Below are 6,979 nucleotides of genomic sequence, written 5' to 3'. Positions count from 1 at the left end.
CATGGGAAGCAGGCACACTCAATGACAGGCCTCTGCTGCAGTAACAACAGACGGAGACACTCAACGAAAGAGACTGGCTGCAGGTACAAACATTGGAGATAGGAGTTTTGGGCATAGCCTCCTGGGAGAAATGACCCAGGAAAAGGACAGAAATGGGCTGCAGGCACAGGGGAAGGAGACACACGAGTGCAGACATGGCCCAAAAAGCATGGATGAAAACATTGACTGTGGACATGAATTAGAGGCACAGAGAATGTAGCAAACATAAGCTGGCGTGGGCAGAAGCTCAGGGGACAAACGGACAAAAACATCAGAACGGGCTGCAAACACAGGGATTGAGGCACAGGAGGACTGCTACTGCCTGAAGGCTAAGGAGATGGCAACATTCAAGGCAAGCAATGTCCTGCAAGCACACAGGATGGAGACTCACACGGCTGGCACAGGCTGCAGGAGCAAGAAATGGAGACTTCTGACAGGGGGCATAAAGTGCAGGCAGAGGACAGACCAGGTGACAATACACAAGGGCAGACGTGGGCTTCAGTCATTACGGGATGGTGATACTGGTGAGAAGATACAGGCTTCAGGCACAAGGATGGAGACACACAAGGCCTGGCATGGCTGTAGGCAATACAGGGTGGAAACACTGGGAGGTCAATGCGGCTGCAGACACAGGAAACACCTGATGGAAAATGTGGGCTCAGAGAGAAATTTACAATTTACCTTGCGTGGCAGGCAAGCCCAGCATCCCAGGGTTTCTAGCCAGGTTCTGTATTTTCCAGCGTTAGTTTTCCCTCCAGGGTCAAATGATAAGTTCTTCTAAGGTGAGAGACTATGTCATCACCTCCCTCCTCACCCCCAGCCTCCGAGAGCTGTGCACACGGCAGGGGCATGATCTATGGAGTTGGCTGAGCAGTTTGGCGCATTGGTCAGCAACTTCCTGCAGCTTCTCAGCCCACGCAGATCCTCAGGTCTGCAGAGCTGGACTTATGTATAATCTCGCCCTGACACCTCCTGGTATGGGGAACTTGGCGGGGGGCAGTGAGCCAATGAGAAAGGGGTGTGTGTGCACGCACACACGGTGGGGGCAGAGTGAAGAGTTCTCAGAGACTCCACTGCGAGGGTCGGTGTGAATCCTGGCTTGGGAGTTAGAGCTGGCTCGAGTCTCTGCTCTCTCACTTTTGTGCTGCTTAACCTGGATAAGGGTTTTGCCCTCTCCGGTTGGGGTATTGATAGCCTTTGGTGACCTTGAAGACCATTTTCAGTTCTGAGGGTGATGGGTCTGTGGTTGGACTGGAACTCCAGGCCCACCTTGACACCTGAACACTGAGGTTTTTGTCCAAGATTCCGGGGTCCCCTTTGCCCCTCTTTGGGGTGGGGGTGGGTGTGGGGAAAAGAAAGAGAGATCAGACTATTACTGTGTCTATATAGAAAGAAGTAGACATAAGAGACTCCATTTTGTTCTGTACTAAGAAAAATTCTTCTGCTTTGAGATGCTGTTAATCTGTAACCCTACCCCTAACCCTGTGCTTGCAAAAACACGCGCTGTGTCAACACAAGGTTTAATGGCTTTAGGGCTATGCAGGATGTGCTTTGTTAAACAAATGCTCGAAGGCAGCATGCTTGTTAAAAGTCATCACCACTCCGTAATTTCAAGTACCCAGGGACACAAAACACTGCAGAAGGCCGCAGGGACCTCTGCCTAGGAAAGCCAGGTTTCTCCCCATGTGATAGTCTGAAATATGGCCTCATGGGAAGGGAAAGACCTGACCGTCCCCCAGCCCGACACCCCTAAAGGGTCTGTGCTGAGGAGGATTAGTAAAAGAGGAAGGCCTCTTTGCAGTTGAGATAAGAGGAAGGCATCTGTCTCCTGCTCGTCCCTGGGGAATGGAATGTCTGGGTGTAAAACCGAACTGTATATTCCATCTACTGAGATAGGAGAAAACCGCCTTAGGGCGGGAGGTGAGACATGCTGGTGGTAATACTGCTCTTTAATGCACCGAGATGTTTATGTATGTGCACATCAAAGCACAGCACCTTTTCCTTAACCTTGTCTATGACACAGAGACATTTGTTCACATATTTTCCTGCTGACCCTCTCCCCACTATTACCCTATTGTTCTGCCACATTCCCCTCTCAGAGATGGTAGAGATAATGATCAATAAATACTGAGGGAGCTCAGAGACTGGGGCTGGCGCGGGTCCTCCATATGCTGAGCACAGGTCCCCTGGGCCCATTTTTCTTTCCCTATACTTTGTCTCTGTGTCTCTTTCTTTTCTCAGTCTCTCATCCCACCCAATGAGAAACACCCACAGGTGTGGAGGGGCAGGCCACCCCTTCAGGTGGGGAGTGTCGCATTCCCTCTCCCAGGTTTGGCTCTGAAGGCATGTGCATCCATTCTGCTCTTACCTCTGGGATGAGTGACCAGGGGAGATGTAGCAGTGACAAAACCCTGGTTCTGCTGAGACAAGGAATTGCCTGACCCAGTGGAGCCCAGGCAGAGGCAGGCTGTCTCTGGGCTCCTCACCTCAACAGAAGCACTGCAGAGCAAGGCCAGTGGCCAGCACTGAGGGACACCCCACAGCACCCTGAGGAGGCCCCGTCTTGGTGCCCAGACCCCTCCTCCTCCCTCCAGTCCTTGGTGCTGGACCAGCCTCTCAGGCCAAGGCCACGCCCACCCCAGGCAGTCCTCATGCCAGTGATCATGGGGAGGTGGGTGAGAGTTGGGTATACTGGCCCTGCCTGCAGGCATGGTGGGAGCCTGGAGAGGGCCGAGGTCTGGGTTCTAGTTGCAGCTTAAAGCAGAGTGACTTTGAGTGAATCTCCACCTGTCTCTGGTTACCCATCTGTCCCCTCTGATCAAGAAAATGATATACATTTGAGATGCACAGAGAGAGAGTTCAGGATGATGGAACAGGCTTAGGCAAGGAGAACAGGCGGGCAGGTTCACATCTCAGCTTCCAGTGACTGGTGTCTTGGGAAGCCCGCTTACCCTCCCTGAATCCCAGCTCCCTCACCTGAGGACTGGTGGCAGGAATAACGCCCCCATCATCCCCGCTCACAGAACCGTACGGCACACACCAGGCTCTCCATGCGTGCCTGAGTGGGCCCATGACCAGTGCTCTCCCCCAGCTCAGCTGGATGAATGGAGCTGCCAGGCCCAGCCTGGGATCTGTGGACACAGGAGAGAGAACTGCTGGGAATGGATCCCCAGCCAGTCCTGTTTCTACAGGGTAGGGGGGGCCTTTGAGGCCCACGGCGGGGTCAAGGGTCACACCTGGCTATAGTGGCAGGATGGGGCTCCCTCCCACCAGCCTGCAGGTGGGGTGCCTGTGATTAGGAGAGGGCGGTAGACAAGTGGAGGAGCTAGGTGTGCGGCTGTGGTGTTCTTCAGCTGGGAGTGTGGGGGGGCGCAGGGCCCCGCGTAGTGGTGTGGGAGGGTGCCAGTGTGTAGAGGTGAGTGTGAGGAGCAGGTGGCTGGAGAGGGAGGATAGGGAGGATGAGGGGCAGGGCTGGCCCTTGGGGAAGGGCTGGTGGGGTCCTTCACTCATGTTTCTTTGTGGCTAGTGGTGTGTCATCTCCTTTTACAGATGAGAAAACTGAGGACCAAGGGCCTATAGGACCAGCCTGTGCTGTACAGCTGATAAGGGCAGAGCAGGGACTCAGTGCCACTTGTCTGGCTCCATGGCCAGTGCTGTTTGTATGGTGCACACACTTCTGGAGATCCCAGGGGCTCAAGGTAGCCTCCAGAACTGGAATTAGATCCAAGAGGGGAAAGAGAGTCATAGGATTTTTAGAACTAGAAGGGACTCTGCAGTCACCCAGTCCAGCCTGGTCACCACTGAGGGCAGGCCCAGAGGTGGGAGGTGGGGAGCCTCAGCCCACACAGCAAGCAAAGTGAAGACACGAACTCTGCCCCTGCCCAGAGTGGGACGTGTAGGATCCCCAAAACTGCTCCCCAAGACAGCCCAGGATGGCATCACTGAGGTCTCTTTCAGCCAAGGCTGTCACTGTGGGGCAGGGAGCTCTTCTGAAGGGCTGACTCACTGCCTGGGGATGCAGTTGCCACAAAGCCACCTATGCCAAGGCCCCAGTGGCCCCAAGGGCTCCAGGAACGGGAGCCTGATTCCCAGCCACCTAGCCTGAGTCACCACCGACTCACATTTGTGTGTTTTTCTCTCAGCCCCACACTCTCAAAGCTGGGTGGGAACTCCGAGCCGGCATACAGCGGAGTTGATCCCGGGCTGAATAATCCAGAGTGAGGAGTTGGACGGGGCTGGGAGTGATGAAATCCAGAGGGGAACCTGGAGTCAGCAGTTAGGAGGGTCCCGCCTTCCCCAGGTGCATATAAAGGTCTCTGGGGTTGGAGGCAGCCACAGCACGCTCTCAGCCTTCCTGAGCACCTTCCCTTCTTTCAGCCAACTGCTCGCTCGCTCACCTCCCTCCTCGGCACCATGAGCACCTGCAGCCGCCAGTTCACCTCCTCCAGCTCCATGCAGGGCTCCTGCGGCATCGGGGGCGGCGCCAGCTGCATCTCCTCCGTCCTGGCCAGAGGGTCCTGCCATGCACCCAGCACCCACAGGGAGGCCTGTCTGTCTCCTCCTCTTGCTTCTCCTCTGGGGGAGCCTGTGGGCTGGGAGGTGGCTATGGCGGTGGCTTCGGCAGCAGCAGCAGCTTTGGTAGTGGCTTCGGGGGAGGATATGGTGGTGGCCTTGGTGCTGGCTTCGGTGGTGGCTTTGCTGGTGGTGATGGGCTTCTGGTGGGCAGTGAGAAGGTGACCATACAGAACCTCAACGACCGCCTGGCCTCCTACCTGGACGAGGTGCGTGCTCTGGAGGAGGCCAACGCTGACCTGGAAGTGAAGATCTGTGACTGGTACCAGAGGCAGCAGCCCAGTGAGATCAAAGACTACAGTCCCTACTTCAAGACCGTCGAGGACCTGAGGAACACGGTGGGTGACCTTGGTGTATGGAGCACTGAGAGAGGCTGGGGCTATAGTGGCCCTTGGGATACCTCTTTTTAGCAATTACACTTTACAAACAGGGAGACTGGGCACCCTTGGGGAGTGGCCAGGGTCACCCAGGGAAGTGGTGGCAGAGGGTCCCTTTTCAGCATCTCTGTGCCCGGACTGGGGCTGTTACCCTGAATCTCTTATTTCCTGCAAGGGTTCAGCTGCATGTTCTGCTTCCCTGCCTTGGGTCCAGGAAGGGGGTGATTGGGATGGAGTGCATCCCTACATACCCTGAGCTGGTGGAGAAGGCACGCCAGCTCTGCCAGTCAGAGGACTTCCAGATTTGGGGAGGTTCCTTTTGCCTCTTTCTGCCTTTCACGCTCAAGTAGTAAGGTCCATGGCTGACCAAGGCTCCTGTCCTCCATCCCCACTCCAGATCATTGCGTCCACCATTGAGAATGCGCAGCCCATTTTGCAGATTGACAATGCCAGGCTGGCAGCTGGTGACTTCAGGACCAAGTGAGCAGCCATCATGGTGGGCTGGGGGCAGAGGGCAAGGGACAAAGAGTGGGGCTGTCCACCCAGCAGGGCCAGCAGACCCCGAGCCTCAGAATCCTCAGGGCTGCAGCCTGAAGACCTGACCTCTGTCCTGCCAGGTACAAGCACGAACTGGCCCTGCGGCAGACTGTGGAGGCTGACATCAATGGCCTGTGTCGGGTGTTGGACGAGCTGACCCTGGCCAGGACTGACATGGAGATGCAGATTGAAGCCCTGAAGGAGGAGCTGGCCTACCTGAGGAAGAACCACGAGGAGGTGCGGTTGCTGCTGGCTTCCAGGATGGGAGGCTGGTTTGGTGAGGTTGCCAGATGCACCCAGGGCCAGGAGAGGAGTCTGCTGAGCTGACCGCCTCCTGCCATCCCTTCCCAGGAGATGCTTGCTTTGTGAGGTCAGACCGGTGGAGAAGTGAACGTGGAGATGGATGCCGCACCTGGCGTGGACCTGAGCTGCATCCTGAATGAGATGCACTACCAGTACCAGCAGATGGCAAAGAAGAACCGCAGAGACGCTGAGGCCTGGTTCCTGAGCAAGGTGGGGCCCGGGCCCTCAGTGAGCCTGCAGCACTTCCCAGCCAGGGGCTTTGGGAGAGCCTCACCTTTCGCTCTGCTTTCCTGTCTCAGATCGAGGAGCTGAACAAAGAAGTGGCCTCCAACAGCAAACTGGTACAGAGCAGCTGCAGTGAGGTGACGGAGCTCCAGAGGGTGTTCCAGGGCCTGGAGATTGAGCTGCAGTCCCAGCTCAGCATAGTATGAAGGACCCGGCACAGCAGCAGCCCCCGTCACCAGTAATGGCCACCACCCCCTCAACAAGCTACAATTTAGTTCCACCTTTCTTTTCTCAGGATGGGACCAGAGGACTCATGGGACCCATTATATAGATAGAGAAACTAGCCCTAGAATAGTGGGCTAGCATTTCTCCATATTGTCTGGCCCATCAGTACCCCAACTGGGATCAAAATCCAGGCACCTCTCAAAAAACATGCCCAGAGACCTGGAGGGACAGGAGTGACCACCTCCATTGACTCTTTTTCTCTCTCTCACTTGCAGAAAGCATCCCTGGAGAACAGCCTGGAGGAGACCAAAGGCCACTACTGCATGCAGCTGTCCCAGATTCAGGGACTGATTGGCAGCGTGGAGGAGCAGCTGGCCCAGCTACGCTGTGAGATGGAGCAGCAGAGCCAGGAGTACCAGATCTTGCTGGACATGAAGACACAGCTGGAGCAGGAGATCGCCACCTACCGCCGCCTGCTGGGGTGCGAGGACGCCCAGTGAGTCCCAGGCCCCTCAGTTCTGCCTCCCAGACCCTTTAGCCCCCCTGCTGCTCTCAGCACAATTGACTGCCCTGCCTTTTGTCACCCACAGCCTTTCCTCCCCACACGCATCTGGCCAATCCTATTCTTCCCGAGAGGGTAAGTCTCCTGAGGCTCCCCGGCACTGCAGCCCCTCTGCCTGTTTCCATGGAGTCTGGGGCCA

The 6,979-nt window shown here is 56.2% G+C and overlaps 1 pseudogene; it reads left to right on the top strand.

The window, feature by feature from the left end:
• The first annotated feature begins 4,219 nt into the window (after positions 1 to 4,219).
• On the top strand, positions 4,220 to 5,852 carry LOC116483186 (keratin, type I cytoskeletal 16-like; annotated as a pseudogene).
• The last annotated feature ends 1,127 nt before the right edge of the window (positions 5,853 to 6,979 follow it).

The sequence above is a fragment of the Hylobates moloch genome, unplaced genomic scaffold (genome assembly GCF_009828535.3).
Source record: "Hylobates moloch isolate HMO894 unplaced genomic scaffold, HMol_V3 SCAFFOLD_15, whole genome shotgun sequence".
In the NCBI taxonomy this organism is placed as follows: domain Eukaryota; kingdom Metazoa; phylum Chordata; class Mammalia; order Primates; family Hylobatidae; genus Hylobates; species Hylobates moloch.
Note: the sequence above shows the minus strand (reverse complement) of the source record. Positions and strands in the feature narration are given on the sequence as shown.